The sequence below is a fragment of the Oryctolagus cuniculus genome, chromosome 8 (genome assembly GCF_051225735.1).
Source record: "Oryctolagus cuniculus isolate XC-2025 breed Fujian yellow rabbit chromosome 8, ASM5122573v1, whole genome shotgun sequence".
Taxonomy (NCBI): Eukaryota; Metazoa; Chordata; class Mammalia; order Lagomorpha; family Leporidae; genus Oryctolagus; species Oryctolagus cuniculus.
Window position 1 is genome coordinate 36635704 of NC_142874.1, and position 21632 is coordinate 36657335.

General features: G+C 39.9%; 1 long non-coding RNA gene across 2 annotated transcripts; it reads left to right on the forward strand.

The window, feature by feature from the left end:
* The first annotated feature begins 3552 nt into the window (after positions 1-3552).
* On the forward strand, positions 3553-21294 carry LOC149124976 (uncharacterized). 2 transcript variants are annotated; one of them, XR_016211824.1, is made up of 4 exons: positions 3567-3646; positions 4263-4368; positions 17002-17550; positions 18999-21294. It is a non-coding gene; the product is annotated as an uncharacterized LOC149124976 (long non-coding RNA). The 2 variants fall into 2 exon arrangements; XR_016211823.1 differs by having other exon boundaries at positions 3553-4368; positions 18999-21293.
* The last annotated feature ends 338 nt before the right edge of the window (positions 21295-21632 follow it).

A 21632-nucleotide genomic window follows, 5' to 3' on the forward strand; every position in this document is an offset into this window, starting at 1 on the left:
AGTAGTCCCAACACAGCAGCCAATACGCATCATGTCAGATGTCTTTCCTCAGCTCCTACCCATCAGTGAGTCCCATTTCACCCAGTTTATAGACCAGACTGCTTACAATGGTATGCAAAATCCCAGTTGTCTGCCTCTCTTCCCCATAACTCTGACTTCTCCCGCATTCCCCTTTCTCCATCTGCTCCAGCCACACTGATCTTGCTCCTTCTCCATCATTCCAGTACCAGGCATGGTCCCCAGTTAGGTCATTCTCCAATTGTCGCACCTGCCTGAAGTGCTTCCCCACCAGCCAGCCACATGTCTAATCCCTGACATCTTCAATCTCTTTACTCAGCTATGACTCTCCCATTGAGAGTACAAATTCCCCTGTCCAAGGATTTCTGATCGCTTTTTACGTGCTTCAGCTTTTCTTTCTTTTTCATAGTCCCCACTGCCTATTAATATATTACATAAAATACTTACACATCCATTGTTTCTGTTCCCTTACTAAAATGTAAGTTCAGTGAAGGCAGGGAGTTTAATCTGTTGTCCACTGATGTTACCCAAACACATGGAACAGTTTTGAATGTATGGGTAAGTTTTTGTCTAATTGTGTGACTTCTTGAATTCATGTTTCCTTCTCAGCAAAATGAAAGCAATATATAGTTTTTAGGATTGTTCTCAATTATTTGGCATATAGAAGAAGAATTACAAATAATTAGCTCTTCTTTTTTTGGTTGATTCTACGATAGATTTTTGACTCATGGGGCTCTGTGATACATTTTTTCCTGATTTTTTTTGTTGTTTCTTTCATTACTTCTTTTGTGTAGGCCTATCTCAGAACTCTCAGTAGGAACAGAGTTCCTATACAAACAGACCTGGCTTATAATATGTTAGTTGTATTTTACTTGACATAAGACCTAAACACAACCCTAAATGCCTTGTGTTAGGTTAGGAATAAGAAACAATAGAACAAGAGAGATTATACCCAGCAAACCATTTGTTCATATGAAAACACAGAAGTCACTCTTGCCACTACAAAATAGCTTTACCAGGTAAGTCTTGGATATGGTAATTTCTTTCTTATTATTTCTCTGTAAGAGTCTAGGTTCTCCTTTAATTATAGCCAGAATTATTAATAATCATTCCTGGGTCTTTTTCATCAAAACTTCAGGACATTTTCAAGTCATTGGACATTTTCAAGAAAGGTGTAACTAGTTATAGATATATTTTCCCCAAATTGTCATCTTGAAAACTTTTTAAAGCTAGACGCTAGAAATACAAATATAAGGAGACAGTCACATCAGAAGATGGTGAGAGTGATGGTCCCATTTTCAAGCTGTTTGTTACATCCTATTTGTGAATTTTAAAGGCATCAATATTTACCATTAGAAATTAATGAGTAGTCAGCTTATTAAAATAATATAGTATTTGATAACCCTAGTCATGATAGCCTTAAAATATTCTAAAACCTTATTTTTCAAACTGACTTTTAAATAATAATAACCACTTTATATCCATGATTTACTAACTGCAAAAATTGTCTTTCATATTATGCTTTTAAAAACTTTGGGATTTTTTACAAGTTATTTTCATGCCCATGTATTTGATGAGAGATCTGCAGCTCACTAAACAAGGATTATTTGTCAAAGGTAATAGAGCTGGAAGCGGGGGAATAGGGTTATTTCTTCCTAATGTCCTATTGTGACTCCAATTCCACTTCCACATGGGTGGAAGCATTTTGGCTTAGACATGCATGCACAGAATTCTGGCTGCAGATTAGCAAACTCAAGTCAGAGAGGCAGCTCTGGGCCAAGATTCAGGCTCTCTCTAGCCAACTCTAGGTGGATTTTAAGGATTAAATAATTTTTAAATCATGGTTTCACTTTAACTTTTTTCTATTCAAACTAACAAACATAACAACAAAAATTGCTCATCATTTTTAATCAAGGGTATAATGTGCTATTCTTCAGATATCATTTAAAATAAATTACCTCCTCAAGAACTCTCTGGGGACAATACCATTCATGTGGTGATTTTTAGATGAATTCTCTGAGGCTTCTCCTACTCTTTCCAAATTCATTTTGTAGGTAAGTTATTGAGACAGATATGTACCTATACATGTCTGATTTTGGAAATTGGGCCCATTAAAATATTTTGTGTGTGACTGCAAAATCTATATCCAGTAAGCTCTCATGATATCCTAACAATAATATTCAACCATAATACCACATTAATTGTAATTGTATAAGAATGCAAAAAGAAAAAAACATAAATAAGATCTTATTTATGGATTTGAGCACTGTATTCTGTTTCACCTAATTGAGGAAAGATTTCAGAACAGGTAAATGTCTCTCCTTCGTGTCTATCAATCTGTCGTTAGCACTTACTCCTATGGGAAGGGACTGCTTGTGGTTGGAGGAATATAATCTTAAAATAGATATCATGAGTATAACATTTTGTCACAATATTCAGTGCAATAGCACCTGCATGCTATGATATAAGTTTTAGATACATTAGACATATGTTATAAGTCCTTAGCCAAAAGAAAGAAAATATTGTCCTCTCGTAAAAATGACATATATTATTACTGTGTTTCAAGAATGTGCCTTAGAAACAAATAAGCCTGTTCATTCGGTGTTATCAAGACTAGTCCCATATGAATTATATAAAAATCACACATTTTATCCCAAACTATTCACTAAGCAAACTATTACTAAGCAACTCTCATCTACAAATTAGTTTTTTTTTTTTTTGAGTTTTTTATCCTAATTTTGAGATAATCCTGTGATTTTCCACTCAGCCAGGTCTGCTCAAAGCCAAGCATTCCTCTGAAGCGAGAATGACAGTTATTGTAGCAGGAGCAAGGAACAGGTAACGCAGGCCCACAAATCTTCCAGTCAAGTGGAATTTCTTCCAAAAGCAGTTTTTTACCATCCGAGCAAAGCGTAGTTGCCTCTTCCGACAAACTTTGTATCTGTGTCAGCTTTGCTGCAGAGGCGGGAGGAGATCCTGCTCTCCCTGCCCAGCCAAGATTCCATGACAACATGTCCTCTTCTTGCAGCACCCAGAGCAGGTATGATCTTAGTGTAATAAGCAATCTAAAAAATAGATCTTTTAGAGACTTATTAACAATACCAGTCTGGATTGTTGTATCTCCTCCTTTCCAAACCTGGTAAACAATTACTATCAGAGAAGTATTATCTAGTGATCATGTTAAGAATCTGCTGTGTTTTCTAATATCAGTCAAGGTCCCTACATGCGGAGTATTGGTTCTGAATATTTCTTTGTGTGAAACCTCTCATATTCACCATTCTTCAGCTACATTTATAGTTTATGTAACTGGCATGAGAGGTGATGAATAAGAACCAGCACTCCAGTTTAGTAACTTTTTAGAATAAGCAACTAAATTGACAGCAGTCCTGCATATACTAAAAATAAGGTATAGAAAGAAAACCATGGCATTTATCAAATTATCAGTGTTTGAAACTAAAACTTTAAAATTAGGCTCATGAAGCAAGCTTCTATCATGTCATCATCATACAGTAGGGGATTTTGAAGGTAGTGATAACCTCTCCTTGTCCGCAGGTTCTCTTTCCATGGTGGTTGCTCATCAAATGCAGTCTCAATAGTTTAATGGGGGAATTCCAAATACAAATAATCTGTAAGTTTTAAATTGTATGCCATTCTCCTTAGGATGATGAAATCTGGCTCACCCTGCTTGTTTCACCCAGAACATGCACTCTCCATTGTCCAGTGTATGCACATGCTGTATATTCTATCCTCACATTAGTCACTTAGTAGCCACCTGAGCCATCAGACCTGCTGTTGAGGTATAGGAGGGCTTGTGCATCAACAGTGGCCCCAAATCACAAGAGCAGTGTCGCTGGCAATGTGAAAATGCCAGATGCAGGCCCAGGAGTGTTTCTTGTAAGTGGAAAGTTTAAAGTTATTCACTTCAAAAGGGAAGAAAAAAAGGATTTACTAAGCGTTCTAAGACCAATAATGCTGAGAGGGAAACTTCTATATATGATCTCGAGAAGGAGGAAAAAGAAATTTGTGCCAGTTTGACTGGCACACTTCGAGCTGCAAAAATTATGAGCACAGTGGGTGGTAAGTGCTTAGTTAAGAAAGAAAAGTCATAAAACTTGTGAGCAGAGACATAAACAGAAAACATGTCCCAATTAATGGCAATATGTTGTACCAAAAAGCATTGAGCCTATACAATGACTTATTGTGATTGTTATTAATCTCTTACTGTTCCTAACTTATAAATTAAGCTTTATCCTAGGTATGCATGTGATAAGAAAGAACAGAGTGTAGACAGGGTTCTGTCTTACCTGTGTATTCAGGTATCCACTGGGCATCTTGGAAGGCATTCCACAGGTAAGAAGGAACTATTGTATATAAAACTTTAAAAATGGAAATCAAAGCAGGGTACCAAAGGGAATATAAAATTGGTCAAATTGATAGGTAGAGATACAAAGCAAGATGAATGGATCTGCTGTAATTAATCTAACTAAAGTAACATCAGACATTTTCGGTATCATATATAGGTCATCCAGTGTCAAGATGTCCCCAAGCAGCATGGAATTTATAATTAATACAAACTGATAATCCCAAATGAAAGTCTTAATCCTCAGGCAAAATAGTTAATTATATCTTTGATAAAAGCCCTTCCCTTATTATTGTATTCTATTTCTCTGACTTATTAATTTGAATAAATTCAAATAAGTTTCCCATATTTTCTTTTGTAAATTAATGAAACCAAGGTTCTAGCTATTGAAAGTGTATAAACGCAGAAATAATACAGGCCTAGAACAATACAATCTGGCAAAACTATTCAAAATAAAAAAATTTATTAAGAATAAAATGATATCACATATCTCAGTTTTATATTATACTTCTTTTAAAAGAAACTATTTTGAGTATCTGCTATGTGTCAAATTTTATGTAATCACTTGTAATATAAAAACCAGTAGTGGGGCCAGCGCTGTGGCTCACTTGGTTAATCCTCCGCCTGCAGCACCAGCATCCCATATGGGTGCCAGGTTCTAGTCCCGATTGCTCCTCTTCCAGTCCAGCTCTCTGCTGTGGCCCGGGAGGGCAGTGGAGGATGGCCCACGTGCTTGGGTGCCTGCACCTGCATGGGAGACAACCTGGCTCCTGGCTTCGGATCAGCGTAGCTCCGGCTGTAGCGGCCATTTGTGGGGTGAACCAACGGAAGGAGGATCTTTCTCTCTGTCTCTCTCTCTCTCTCACTGTCTAACTTTATCTGTGAAATAAAATAAAAATAAACAGTAGTCAATAGAACCTACTGTAATGTGATCTAAAGCAAGGGTAACAGTGTATCAGGGTTATTTTGTAGGTGAGCAGAGAGCACTGTGGGAGCACACAATCCAGCTGGGGAAATCCTGAAGTTTTCTCATCCCTGTTGAAAATACAAATGGGAATAAGAGAGGGAGGAGTTGTGCAGTCAGCAGATGCTCACTCGGGCTTACCCCTAATGGTAGAGCTAGAAAAGTCCCAGGGGATTCCAATTCAATCCCATCAAGGTATCACGTACCAATGCCATCTCACTAGTCAAAGGGATCAGTTTCAGTTCATAATGGATCATAAAGATAGGATTAAGTGTCAAAGGGGTCACATAAACAAGACTAGTGTCTGCTAACACTAACTAATGGAATTAAAAAAGAAAGAAGAATCCAACATGGGAAGCAGGATACACAGCAGACTCATAGAATGGCAAATGCCCTAAACAGCACTCTGGCCTCACAATCAGCCCTTACGGCATTCAGATCTGGCTGAAGAGCCCATGAGAATATATCATGCATGGAAAGCCAAGACACTGTGACAAAAAAAAAAAAAATGACCTAAATGAAAGATCTCTGTGAGTGAGATCCCAGCAGAAAGGACAGGCCATCAAAGAAGGACGTACCTTTCTCTGAAGGGAGGCGAGAACTTCCACTTTGACTATGGCCTTGTCTAAATAAGATCAGAGCTGGCGAACTCAACAGGCTTCCATAGCCTTGGCAGCTCATGACAAGAGCCTCGGGTAATTACTGACGTCATAAATAAGAGTGTCAATTGTTAAATCAACAACAGGAGTCACTGTGCACTTACTCCCCAACTCCCCATGTAGGATCTCTGTCCTTAATGTGTTGTACTATGTGAATTAACGTAAAACTAGTATTCAAACAGTACTTTATACTTTGTGTTTCTTTGTGGGTGCAAACTGTTGAAATCTTCACTTAGTATATGCTAATTTGATCTTCTGTATATAAAGATAATTAAAAATAAATCTTAATGAAGAATGGAATGGGAAGAGGGAGTAGGAGATGTGATTGTTTGCAGGTGGGAGGGTGGTTATGGGGAGAAGAACCACTATAATTCAAAAGTTGTACTTTTGAAATTTATGTTTATTAAATATAAGTTTTTAAAAAACAATTTAGCAACTAGTAAGTAGAAAAAACACTGTTCTTCAAGAGTACAAGTCAAGGGCTATACATAATGATCAAATCTCAGTATACCACTTTTGCTCATATACATTACATTCTTTTTTACTCTGTATGTAAGTTACAACAAATCATGGAAAACATGACATTTGTCTTTTTGGAACTGGCTTATTTCACTAAGCATAATGGTCTGCAGTTCCACCAATTTTGTTGCAAAAGACAGGATTTCATTTTTCATAGCTGAGTAGTATTCCATCATGTATATTTACCATAATTTCTTTATCCAACCTTCAGTTGATTGATATCTGAGTTAATTCCTTACTTAGCTATTGTGAGTTAAACATGGGGGTACAGATAAGTTTTTCATATGCTGATTACATTTCTTTTGGGTAAATTCCCATGAGTGGAATGGATGGGTTATATGGTAAATCTGTTTTCAGATTTATTTATTTATTTGAAAGAGTTACAGAGAGAGGTAGAGATGGAGAGAGAGAGAGGTCTTTCCTCTGCTGGTTCACTCCCCAGATCACTGCAACGGACAGAGCTGAGCAGTTCCAAAGCCAGGAGCCAGGAGCTTCTTCTGGGTCTCCCACATTGGATGCAGGTGAACTATCCTTCACTGCTTTTCCTGACTCATTAGCAGGGAGCTGAATCAGAAGTGGACTAACCAGGACTTGAACTGCCACCCATATGGGATGCCACTGCTGCGGGTCAGGGCTTTAACCTACTGCACCACAGTACTGGCCCCTATTTTCAATTTCCGAGGAATCTCCATAATGTCTTCCTCAATGGTGTGAGTTCACATTCCCACCAAAAGTGTTTTATGGTACATTTTTCCCCACATTCTTACCAGCATTTGTTATTTTTTGACTCTTGAATGATAGCCACTCTAACTGGGGTGAGGTGAAACCTCATTGTGGTTTTTGTTTGCACTGATGGCTAGCGCTCTTCAGCATCTTTTCACATGTCTGTTGGCCATTTGTATTTCATCCTTTGAAAAATGCCTGTTGCTATCCTCAGCCCATTTCTTAGAAAGTTATAGTTTAATTAGCTTTGCTTTTGTTTTGGTGTGTTATCAAAAATATGCAAATTTGCAAAACTGATTCTTTCTTTATCATCATTATATTTTGGGTAGTATTAATTCCAAGGGAATATGCACAATAGATTTGAGTTAATTGCTTCCATTTGAAAATCAAGACAAGTTGTCTCAAGCAGATGCTGAATCAGGCAGAACGGTACTGATGGAAAAGCAAAAAGCAATAGTGACTTTAATTATTTTTTGAAAGATTTATTTATTTATTTATTTATTTGAAAGGAAAAGTTACAGAGAGAGAGAGAAAGAAGGAGACAGAGAGACACACACACACAGAGAAACAGAGACATAGGGAGAGAGGGCAAGATCCTCTACTGGCTGGTTCATGCCCCAGATGGCCACAATGGCCAGAGCTGGGCCCATCTGAATCCAGGAGCCAGGAGCTCCTGTGTGTTGGGGGGCGGCGGGGTGTGGGTGTGTGTTTTCTGGAGTTGGGTTGGAGAATGTGTGGTTGTGGTCAAAGGGTAAAGTTTAGGGCATAGTGGCAGGAGGAGGCACTTTCACGAGAAAATAGTCCTGTAAAGGTCCTCTCTCACAAAGCTGTTCTGCAAGGGACAGCTTTTTATGCAATGTGTTTCACAATCGTGCAAGACCAGGCCCTCTGATGGAGAAGCTGCATGAGGAAACTGGATGATAGCATCTCATGCCAGAGCACTTATGAAGGAACTGTTCCTGTTTGCTCTATGACCACAGCCTGGGAATAGCATAGTGTTCTTATCTGCCATATTTGCCTAAGAAAAGGACTGTGGCAAGAGAGGAGGAAGCCAGGAGGAAAATACAACTCACTGCTGCACTTCATGAGGAACTTAGAAACCTGGCAGGTTCAGGGCTAGCCACTCAAATCGTGGACTACAGCTTGCCAGACCGTTGTCTACTAGCCAGCTGGGGACAAATACATTTTCACCATCTGTGATCTGTGTAAGACATTCCCCAGATACGAGTAAGGAAGTAAAATGAATCCTAACAATGTTACAGGAAGACATGTCGAAGGAGTTACCAAAGAACAACGAAGAAGCATTTTTAAAATTTCAAAGCAACAGCAATGTGTTCATACATAAGAAAGGGTTACTAGAGAAAGTAAAAGCAATAGACTGATAAAAACAAATCATCGATTGAGGAAACCAAGCATCAGCTTCCTTACAAGGAAAAGATACAGGCTGAAATTGCAATGAGAGTAGGGCAGCAATGGAACGAAATCCTCCTGTCTGCTTCCTCGGAGGACAGTAGGAATCACATCAGAGGATAAAAATAGTTAGATGACTAGAGATGTTTTAAATAAATGATAACTTTTTAAAAGCCAGTTAAAATGAAATATAATTCTAAAAGTATTAAATGAAGTCCTCTCAAAAGTCTATGTATAGTGCCAAACGCTAGATAAGGAACCTCTAGTTTCAGCTCCAAAGCATAAGGGGTTTAGAAATGGTCACTCCTGTCCTTACAAGGAAAGGTTGGACAAAATGAAAATCAATGGAGCTTTTCAAGACCCAGCTGAGAACTAAATTTGCAGTGCAAACCTTCACCCAGAAATCTGGAGAGACAGGAAAACCCAGATTCTCGTAGCTGAAAGTGACTTGCCTGAAGTAGAAGCCACTAGTCTTCAACTGGTGAGGACACTTTGATGGTAGATTTGACTGGTACTGGAGACCAAGTGTGCACTAACCCAAGAGTGTGATAGCCCAGGGGGCTGCAGTCTCAGGAGGCTCCATTCTTCATGGGATTTATATCCCTGAACCCCACTAGGTTCTCCTGGTGAAAAATGGAGAAAGATCCTCCTGGCCTCACAAGAGGAGAGAAAGAGTGACCACTGTGAAATGTACCCAGAGCATTCTCCATGGACAGATAGCTACTCCCTGAACCTTGTCCCAGAGCTGTTGTGGAAGGCCATTCATTCCTGTGATTCCAGCACTGCCCAGGCTTTCCGTGAAAGCTGAGAGGGGGAGCTATGCAAAGAGAAACACTTGTGCAGTGGAGGATGGCCCAAGTGCTTGGGCCCTGCATCCGCATGAGAGACCAGGAGGAGGCACCTGGCTCCTGCTTTCAGATCAGCGTGGCTCCAGCCATAGTGGCCATTTAGGGGGTGAACCAACAGAAGGAAGACCTTTATTTGTCTTTCTCTCTCACTGTCTAACTCTATCTGTCAAATAAATAAATTAAAAAAAAAAAAAGAACTGAGGGTCATTGGAATTTAACCATGTCTATGTAGACTTTTTGATATTATTAACTGAAGAAATTTTATTGTCCTTTAAAGAATTTCTAAAAAGGGTTTATTTTATTTATTTGAAAAGCAGAGTTCTTGTGGGGCAGTCAGAAAAAGAGAGAGCCTCCATCCTCCAGTTCACTCCCCACATGGTTATAAACCATGTGCTTAGGACTCCATCTGAGTCTCCCACCTGGATAGAAGGGGCCCTGGTACTTGGGCCATGTTCTGCTGCTTTCCCAGGAGCAATAGCAGGGAGCTGGATTGGAAGTGGAGCAGCTGCACTCGAACTAGTGCTCATATATGATTCCAGTGTCCCAGGTGGCAGTGTAATGCACTGCACCACAACACCTATCCCTAAAGAACTTATTTTAAAATTAGGAACTATGGACTGACATAGTGCGGCAGTGGGTCAAGCTGTGGCTCACAATGCCAGGATTCCATATCAGAGTGCCAGGTTGAGTCTCAGCTGCTCCACTTCTGATCCAGTCTCCTACCCATGGGAAGGCAACAGGACGTGGTCCAAACACTTGGGCCCTGCCACCCATGTGGGAGACCAGGATATAATTTCTGGCTCCTCACTACAGCCTGGCCCAGAGCTGGCTGTTGTGGCCATTTGAGGAGTGAGCCAGGAGATGGAAAATCTCTCTCTATACACCTATCTCTGTTTCTCCCCCTTTCTCCCTGCCACTCTGTCTTTGAAAGAAATAAGTAAATGAATAATTTTAGTGGAAACAAAAATAAATCAGATGAAGCCATATTAGGACAGGATTGTGAACTGAATGCTGGAAATTTTCCAATGAAAGTCACAAAAATTTCCCTTAGCTGATGACAGTAATGAGCAGGAGCATTGTCATGGTGTGGACATACTCTCTGATGAGGCTTTCCTGGGCATTTTTCTGCAGAAATTTTGTCTAAGGTTTTCAAAACAATTGTCTTTCTTTTTTTATTTATTTGACAGGTAGAGTTATAAACAGTGAGAGAGAGAGAGAGAGAGAGACAGAGAGAAAGGTCTTTCTTCCGTTGGTTCATTCCCCAAATGGCTGCTACAGCTGGCGCTGCACCAATCCAAAGCCAGGAGCCAGGTGCTTCCTCCTGGTCTCCCATGTGGGTGCAGGAGCCCAAGCACTTGGACCGTCCTCCACTGCCCTCCCGGGCCACAGCAGATAGCTGGACTGGAAGAGGAGCAACCAGGACTAGAACCCAGTGCCCATATGGGAAGCCGGCGCCGCAGGCAGAGGATTAACCAAGTGAGTCACAATGCTGGCCCCTTCAAAACAATTTTCTAAGAAGCAAATATTTTCATTCTTTGGGTCTCCAGAAACTCAGCAAGCAAAACACCTTGACCATCACAAAATAATCAGTTGACATAACTTTTGCTCTGTGTGTTCCATTTTTGCTTGGCTTGGACCACTTCTACCTCTTGGTAGTCATGACTTTGATTGTGCTTTGTCTTCAGAATCATAGTGGGAATACTGCATTTCAAATCCTGCTAAAATTCACTGAAGTACTTATTTATGAACTGGATCCCAGATGTTTAAAATTTCCATTGCAAGCTCTGTTCTTTACTGCTGTTGACCTGGGTGCAACAATTTTGGCACCAATTTAGCATTGAGTTTCTCACCTTCATTTTTGAGTCAGAACTGTGAAAGTTGAAACCTTTGAGATGTCTGGTTCAGGTTATTGTTTCTGCTGTTAAGTGTTGATCCTCTGTAATTAGGACATGAGCAAGATTAATATTTTTCTCTAAGGTTGAGATAGACAGTCTGCTGCTGTAGACGTCCTCTTCAACATCATCTTTTCCCTTTTTAAAATAATTCATCTATTTGTAAAGTATTGGATTTTTTCAGGCATTGTCTCCAACCCCTTTTAGTAATGTATCAATGATTTTACCATTCTTCACCCATCCATCAAAATTTGATGTTTGCTGTTGCTTCAATTTTAGCAGAGTGCATGTTCCACTGGTAGGGGCTCTTTTCCAACCTGACTTCTTATCCTTCTTAAAGCCTCTAACTACATCCTGTGTACATAGGCTAAAACAAACTAGTTAGAGTTTATTTTGGTCCAAACAATACATGAAATCTAGACATAGAGTTTTTTATAATTCACAAATCCATGAAGTTTTTAAATACTTCTCATATAGAAGAAAAAAGGAAAATAAATACAAAAATATTTGAAATAAACAAAGTATGCAAATCAAGTAAATGACTTCTGATCAGGAACATACTCTTAGTAGTAAAGAGTAGAGAAAGATAAAAGATGAAGAATAAATTTAGATGCAATAGGGTGACATTCAGGGTGACAGATCCATAACCAAAATTGACTCAGGAAGACATAGAAACACAAGAGATCAATATCCATAGAATAAATTAAACAGGAAATTGGATTTTATACCAAAAGGGTTGGCAAGCATTTTTCTGTAAAAGGCCAGATAATAAATATTTGAGATGTTGCTGGCAATGCTATCTGTGCTGCAAATACTCGGGTCTGGTGTAGCAGCCTGAAAACAGCCATGGGTAATTCTGGGGTGTGACTGTCTTCCAAAAACCATGTGTCAGGTTGGAATGGGTCTGAGGTTCGAGGTGACCCACCCCTGTCTAATGTCGACTCAGCTCATTGCCACTGTACTCTAAAATCCCCCCTGAATTTTTCAAAGGAAAGGCTAGAGTAACATTTGCCAAAATGTACTTACCAGGATGGTTGTTCTTTAGGGCCCACCAATGAGAAACTCACCTGCGATATAAACAGTGAAGCTTGGGAGAAAGCGGTGATTGTTCACAGCAAGCTGCAGGCAGTCCGTCAGTTCTTGTGACTGGCTGTCTTGTTTGCCAAATCCCAGGATTCTGTGAATAAGCCCATTTGGCTCTCTCATCAAGCTACATCCTGTACCTTAGACACTTCCAGTAAAAATATTTTGGCCTCCATTTTCTATTCCTTTATTTTCTTTATTAATTTGTTTAAAACTCAAGGAAAGAAGAATGGTGCCATTGGAGGGAACACTTCGCCATACTAACAAGTGTTTTTATCTGACGTTCAGGAACAGATGATAATTATGAGAAATAGAAGGGGTGGATAGTAAATTCAAGATAATGCACATTGCAAAACAATCTATGCATAGATTTCAAAAATTTCTGCACCAAATAAACTTATCTTTTAATTCTATTTTCCATAAACTTTTTCAAGTACCCTCATGTAACATGAGAAAGTTGTATTTACCATAAGTATTTAAAAATAAGTACTGTATTTTAAAGAGCAGAAAGTTTTCAGTGTGTATAAAATGACAAAATCGAGTTTAAAAATTTCAATTTATAAAATCAACAAGAAAGCTCAGCAGTTAAATCCAAAACAAATAAGATGTACATCAACAAAACTTTAAAATTAGTTTATTGAAGAATGTAAAGAAACACCAAAACAAATAAAGAATCAGACCATATTCCTAAATGGGAATTAACTGAAAACTATGAAGATATTTGGCATTTTCTAAAGTAAACTATAGTCAATGAAGTTCTCAAACAAACAAGATCCCTTGCAGAAGTCACGTTTATTCTTAAAGACATATGGAAGAGAAAGGCATAAATATGCATAAAATAATGCTTTAACTGTTTTTCAAACCATTATGTAGGGACTTTTTAACCTCCAAACAATTGATATTTAGTGTCACATGAATTCTTTGTTGTAGAAACTTGACTGTGCACTATAGAATGGTTAGCAGCATTCTTGCTTCTACCAGCTAAAAGAGTGAGATCCGTTGCCCCAGTATGACAATCATAAATGTTTTCAAATATGGCAAATTCTCCTGGGGCAGTAAGGAAGGAATTACCCATGGTTAAAGTCACTACATTATAGATAAACAGATCAATGAAATAGGATGGAGGATCCAGAAATAGTTTCACGTCCATATGAAAATTTATTTTCCTGTCTATATGAGAATTTAGTTAGTGATAAAAGATAGTGTCTCAAGTAAACATGGAAAGGATGGGCAAATCAATAAATGACCTTGGCAGAGCCTGCATTGTTGCCTAACAGGTAAAACCATCACCTGCGCTGCTGGCATTCCATATGGTCTCCAGTTCGTGTCCTGGCTGCTTCATTCCCTATCCAGCTCTCTGCTAATGCATCTGCGAAAGCAGTAAGAGTTGGCCCAAGTGTTTGGATCCTTGCACCCACGTGGGAGACCCAGAAGAAGTTCCTGGCTCCTGGTGTTGGTCTGGCCCAGCCTTGGCCATTGAGGCCATTTGAGGACTGAGCCAGAGGATGAAAGAGCTCTGTCTTTTCATATCTCTCTCTCTCTCTCTCTCTCTCTCTCTCTCTAACTCTGCCTTTCAAATAAATAAAATTAATTTTTAAAAAAATTTAAAAAATTAATGATCTTAGAATAATCAACTTCAGATTTTCAGAAAAAAATTGTTAGATCACTTTTAACACCAGCGCCAAAATAAACCCCATTTGGAACAAGACTTTAACTGTTAAAACAAATGAAAAATGAATTTTAAAAAAATTTACATTCTCAAACTTGCAGAGGGAGAACGTGTGCTATGAAAGTAATACTTCCCTAATAATAATAAAAAAAAAGTGATACTGCCCCAAAGGAAGGAATAGTACTCAAGTCTCAATTTAGATGTGGTCACAGAGAATAGAAGACAAGGAATAACTTTCAAGAAGACCCAGCAAAGAACCCCAAATTGCAATGGACAAAATGTCTGTTTCTGAGCAGATTCAAGGATTTGTCAAGAAAGTTCTCCTGCAGTCAGGGGAGAGAGACAGCTGCCAATTCAGTCTGCCAGAATTGCCACATTGGTAGAAATGGTCAGTGGCTGGGGATTTCCTAAGTTTCCTTTTTCCAAATTAAAGTGTTTATTGGGACATTCCACTACCATCTATTGTGAATTTATGCATGAGGTCATGGTGAGGTAGGAGAAAGTAGATAACTTGTTTTTTTTTTTAAGTTCAAGGGCAACAAGACTACAAGGAGCCACATCTGAACTTCATGGAGAGATAGCACATTACCCAGACATCTGTGCACTTTGAATTTGAAGGCATTTTGTTGCCTCCCCTGGGGAGAAAATGGGTGAATTTAGATTGTGGCAGTTTAGCAAACCACAACCATCTGAAACGTCTCTTCCTTTCAGCATTTCAGGTTAATTTGCACCACGGCAGGCATTTTGTGTGAGGTTTTGAGGGCGACATGCAGTAACAGTCTTGTTCTTTCTTCACTCAGAAGGGCCACTCAGTGAGCCACACTGATGCAGCCCACACACGGGACTGTCAACAGGCTCGCATGGGGGTGGGGAAGCAGGCGGCCAGCAGCGTCTTCATTCCCTCCACATTTTCTACTGCAGTTTCACATTCCGGGGCCAGGTGTGTGTGTGTGTGTGTGTATGTGTGTGTGTGTAGCTCCATGACTAAAACCTCCACCCTCTCCTGCAAGTCAACCATAATATCTAAGTTGGTGAGCTGGAGGTGGTAGGAGACCAATAACGTCCAGCTTGTCCACTTGGGTATAAGTTGTCTCTCTTCTACTTGACGTCCATCTTTCTTTCCCTGCTAGCTGCCCTGCTAACTTCAGGCCCAGTATTAGATGCCAAAGTGGTAGCTGCATATGAGGGAACTTCAACAAGTTCTCAGAGGGGCTGGCAGCAGATTTAGCTGCCTCTTGCGATGCCGGCATCTCCTACTGGAGCACAGGGTCGAGTCCCCGCCATTCCACTTCTGAACCAGTTTCCTGCTCAGGTGCGTGGGAAAGCAGAGGGAAATGTCCCTGACACTCACATGGGAGACTCTGTTGGAGTTCCAGGCTCCTGGCTTCAACCTGGCCCAGCCCTGGTTTTTGTGGCCATTTGGGGAATGGACCAGCAGATGGAAGATCTTTTTCCTTCTGTCTCTTTCTCTCTCTCTCTGTCATTCTGCCTTTCAAAAAAATAAATAAATAAATTTTTTTAAAAGTTCATGGAAAATGCATTAAAATATATGATTATTTTGGTGCAAAACATTTGAAATATGTGCATTTTCCCTCATAATACATATTTCCATGAATTTTTGAAGACATGTCATGTAAAGATAATAAAAATATAATGAATATAATAAAATAAATAAAAATAAATAATAAAATAAAATAATAAATAAATAAATAAAAATATAATGAATATAATAAAATCACATGTTTTAAAACATTACCTGCAGTTCTGTTCTTCCAGTTAAAACCTGCCCAATTCGAAGCTTAACATTCTCTGTATTTAGAATACTAGGGCAAAGCAATGGAAGAAGGGACAAGTGTTTGAGCTCCTGCTTGCCATATGGCAGACCTGGATGAAGTTCCTGGTTCCTGGCTTTGGATGGACCCAGCTCCGGCCATTGCAGCCACTCGGGAAGTGATCCATCAGATGGAAGATCTCTTTCTCTCTCACTCTGACTTTCAAAACAAATTTAAAAATTCCTTTAAAAATGAATAGTAGAGGCATCTTTGGTGGCCAAAGAGCAGACTGGCAGATGACCCCCCACCAAATCTATGCCTTCTTTCTGGGTGATAGCTAGTGTGTAGCTGCCAGCCTCATTGGAGCTTGTCTCAGAAGAAAAAGAGAAAGGAGAGAGAGCGCAGAGGGAAGGAGAGCCGCTCAGAAGGGAAGGGAGCTCCCGTGTAACGGGACAGCTGGGGAACACGGCTGTTTGTGTTGGTGGAAGTGAGACTGAAAGTTGTACTTTCCCCTTTGGCAGGAGGCATGGCTATTTGCTAGGGGGAGCAGATGAGAGAGGAAGAGTGGGGGTTTTGTGAATGGAAGAGGTGTATGAGATAGTCACTACGGAGTGAGAAGTTGAATAGAATACCTATAAAATAATGCCAAACATTTATTAAAGGAATACCGTATTCCAGGTTTTGTAATTGTATAGGCACTTTCTACATGTTAACACATTGAGTCCTCACAAAACCCTGTCAGTGTATCCTTCGTATTTTAATTTTTTACATCAAGAACCTAAGACACAGAGGGAAGAAGAAGCTAGCCCAAAGCAATATTTTGAACAAAGTGGTCAATATTACCCACAAAGTCTTATGTTAGAAAACTATAATTTTTAGTGCATAACTTTTTATGGATTATGATATTTTTATTCACCTATAGCAGACAGAACTAATGAGGCCCTAGGAAGTTGAGCAGTGTCACCCATGTTACATACCCAATGTGTACTAAATTAAGATTGGGTAAAATTGGTTGTAAATGATAACAACAGTTACTAGTAGCCTAAGTACTTGTGATACATACATTTGCTGTTCTGGATTACAGATGAGAAATCTGAGGCTGAGAGTGCATCAAGTGACATCTCAAATGAACTGGGAAGTTGGGGGACGTCACTGTTAACTTGCTGTGTCAACTTTATTGGCTGAAGAATGCCGGGGAACTGGTTAGATATTCCTTTGCGGTGTCTCTTGAAGTCATAAGCATGTGATTGGGCAGACTGGGTAAAGAACGTCGTCCTCACCAACGTAGGGGAGTTCCAGTCCATCCCTGAAGAGCCTGCGCACAACAAGAGACTGGCAGGAGGGAGGACTGGCTCCCTCTGTTTCAGCTGGCACAGCCATCATCTCCTGCGCTCCGACACTGATGTTCCTGCTTTGGGAGCCGACCAACTCGGGCGGAATCACACCTACAGCCTTCCTGGGTCTCCAGTCCAGAGGGCAAGTTGTGGGGCTCTGCACCACCAATAATCAAGAGAGCTGATATCTATAGTAAAATCTCATTCCTGTTGATTCTCTCCCCTGAAGAACCCAGAGTGATACAAGGAATGTGCTCCCAAAGGAGGTCATTTCTAATGTTATGTGGAGGTTTTCAAAGGTACATGATAATAAGAATAAGAATAGTAAAAGGTAATTTATAGAACTGCACATTTTTCTTCATCTGTGGTAGTTAAAATTAAGGGAAAAACCTTTAATCTGATCACAGATTTTTGATTACTAGAAGCTTGTAAGAATAGGAGAGATAAAGGGAATTTGGGTCTAAAAATTAAGGAAGCTGGGTGTGGTTCACTGATTGTGACAAAGATACCAATATGAGATGTTAATAGGGGAAATGGGATGAAGGGGATGAGGTTGAAAACTGAACTCAGGGAGCCAGCACTCTGTCAAATACCAGATACTCAGCACCCCCACCGCACCCCCTTTCAGGCACAGTTCACCTTTAAAGAAAGCACTTTCCTGGGGCCAGTGTGGCGGTGCAGTGGGTGAAACTCCCATGTGGGATGACAAGATCCCTTAGTGGAGTGTTTGAACTTCCTGGTCCAGGTCCCTGCTAGTGCACCTGGGAAAGCTCAAAAGATGGCCTAGTATTTCAGCCCCTGCCACCAACGTGACAGACCCAGAGTTGAGTTCCTGGCTCCTGGCTTCAGCCTGACCTAGGCCTGGCTATTGTGGACATTTGGGGATTGAAATATCAGATGGAAAATTTCTCTCTCTCTGTGTGTGTCTCTCTCTCTTTCTCTCTGTCACTCTGCATTCCAAATAAGTAACTACATCTTAAAACAAAACATTTTTGCATCTAAAATCATAGATTAGGTTTACTATTTATATAAAGTATAGTTATCCTTTATTAAATATAACAAGTCACATAAAAATCCATGTATTCTCAATCTAAATGGCATCAAGAAGCACATAGTGTGTGTAGCTTCTTTTCAACATGAAGTTTGTGGAAGTAATTGATATGCTTGTATCTAATTATTGAATTTAAATAGTGATTTGTATTCTACTCCTTGAATATATCAAAACAATTTTTTGCTTGTTTACAAGGTTAATTAGCATTAGGAAGTTTGAATTTTGAAATATTATGAATAAAACTTATATGAATATTATATACAGATGAGGGGGCTTTAAAACATTTGTAGAAAATTAAATTAAAAGACTTTTAATTCGGTAAAGAAATGTTTGAAACCCGGGCAGAATTTTTATAATGTGTGTTTTCCACAAAATTTTTTGTTAAGTTATTTGAGAAGCAGAAAGACAGAAACACACAGAGAAAGCTCCCATCCAGTGCTTCACTCCTCAGTGCTTACAACTGAGGCTGGGTCAGGCCAACGCCAGGAGCCAGGAACACAACCTAGGTCTCTTGTATAGGTGGCAGGAACCCAACAACTTGGGCCATCAACTACTGCTTCTCAGATGATTAGCAGGAAGCTGGGATTGGGAGCCAGAGTGAAGATCAGAACCCAGATACTTATACGTAGGGTGCACATGTCTCAAATGCTGCATCAAACACCCATCCCAACGTTGTCCCTTCTAATATCTCTACAGTGTCACCTTCATCATTTGTATAGTCTGCCGTCTATACTGGAAACAGACTGTGAGGCAAAAATGAGCATCTACATGCTTCGTGGGGAATGCTCCCAGGATCAACATCTTGAGGGAGATATGGAGGTGCTGTGCTGCACCAACAAAAGCAGCAGCAAAACTCACGTGGAGCCCGTGGCAGAGATGGCTACTCAGAGATGTCTTGAGCTGGGACAACTTTGCTCTCTGCACACATCTGTCATCAGCTGTAAACTGCCCTACAAGGTAGCATAACATTATATACAAAACTCTACTTCAGCTTAGGAATCCCCAAGGGAGTTGGCATAGCCCTGGGGCAAAACTATAAATGCCTGCAAATGCTCAAACTACCCCAAGTAAATGCCAGCTGTGTATGATCCCCTCTACTGAGAAGAATGGAAAAGACCACATTCATCAAGTCCGTGGCCATCTACCATGCAGCACCTGTTGTTCTGCTCCAGCAAGGATAATCACATCTGGCCCAGCAGCTGCAACGGGGACCACTCCTTGGTGGACTTAGCAACAGTCAGTGCTCATCCTCCAGCCAGGCAGCGCTGATCCAGCTCTGAAATCACATTTCAGCATCTGCTTTTTGGAACTCTCCTGGCACTAACTGCTGCAATTTGGCTTCCCTATAAAGCAGACTCTGAGATGAAGATTAGCTTGCCAGACAGTTATTAAAAAGTGTTCATGGGATTCCATAACTGTAGAAGAGATAAAAAGGGAGCAGGATTGGACAGAGAGAAGCTGAACTGCAATACCATTCCAACAAAGGCTTCTGTGGATTGCATGGACACATTCTTTCAGAATTGTCCTGAGTTGAAGGGAGGGGACTGGGTCTTTACTGCCCTGTGTTGGATGTAGTTGTGATCTTGAATGAGCCAATTTTCTTTCTTTTTTTAAAAAAAAGATTTATTTTATTTCAAAGGCAGGGTTATACACACACACAGAAAGAGAGAGCGAGAATCTTCTATTCATCCTCTGGTTCACTCCCCAAATGTCTGCAACAGTCTGAGTTAGGCAGATAACAAAGCCAGGAGCCAGGGGCTTCCTCTGGGTCTCCCACATGGGTGCAGGGGCCCAAGTACTTGGGCCATCCTCTGCCGCGTTCACAGGCACATTAGCAGGGAGCTGTTTCAGGAGCTGAGCAGCCAGGAGTCAAACCCACACTCACACAGATGCCAGTGTCTAAGGCTGCAGCTTTACGTACTGCACTGCAATCCCAGCCCCGACAATTCTCTTCAACCAACACAATCCTCATAGAGGGCTGACAGGTGAGCGACGTCTTCCAGTACCATTTCCAGCAACTTAGAGAAGAAGCCCTTCATTCATTAAGCAAGGTATGGGTTGCACACATCTTGGAGCACTCATCATCATTAGATGTCAGCATGTGAGAGACATTTCTAGACTTTCTACTCTACTGTTGTTGTTCAACTTGTCTATCCTTATGCAAATAGCATGTTATTTTAGTTACTGTCCCTTTATAACAGTAGGTTTTAAATATTTTTGGTAGGTTCCAGAAAATATTTATCTTCAGTATTGCCTGGGTTGTTCCTCTTCTCTTTATACATTTTAGAATAGATCTATCAATTTTAGTTTTAGAAATAAATCTGCTGAAATTTTGTCTATAAACTGACAACTTTACATTGCTCTGCCTTCAAGTTCTGCATCTTCCAATAAAGAAAAATGATCCCTGCAGTTATTTGGTCTCCATTAACCTTACTAGAGATTGATAACATCTGTTCATGGATTTATTCCTATTAGTTTGTTGATGTTAATGTAGTGACATAATTTTTTAAATTTCATTTTTCATTGCACTTGTTTTATTGCTGGAATGCAAATAATGGTTGTAGATTCAACAACTATTGACCAACTTTGCTACATTTGCCTATTAATTCTGTTTATAAGTCCTTTGTAATTTCTAAGCATACAATCATTATGTCTCTAAATAATAACAGCTTTCTTTCTTTTCAATTATTATGTCTGTTTCTGGCTTATTTTATTGGCTGGATTTTTATCACAATGTTGAATAAAATATTAATAACAAAGATTATTTTCTAATCTCTAACTTCAAGGAAAATGCTTTCAGTATTACATATACATTAATACATTTCTCTAATATCTCTAGTATTCTTGGAGTTTTCACTATGAATAAATATTTTGTCAGTTTTTCTAAATCTATCAAAACAATTACGCAATTTCTCTTCCCTTTCTCATTGCTTCCTAAGTGTGTTAAGTTACAAAGATTGATTTTTCAATGTAAAACTATATGCTTTTGAGAAAAACCCCATCTGGTATTGGTGTAGATGTATATATAAACGTGGTATTAGTAAATGCCAACATTTACTAGGGTGTTCGCATGTATTCTCATGATTGCTTTGCAGTTTTCCTTTCTGGTGATTTCTTTGTCAGGCCTTTGTATCAAGCTTTTTTTTTTTTTTTTGACAGGCAGAGTGGACAGTGAGAGAGAGAGACAGAGAGAAAGGTCTTCCTTTTGCCGTTGGTTCACCCTCCAATGGCCGCCGCGGCCGGCGCGCTGCGGCCGGCGCAGCGCGCTGATCCGATGGCAGGAGCCAGGAGCCAGGTGCTTTTCCTGGTCTCCCATGGGGTGCAGGGCCC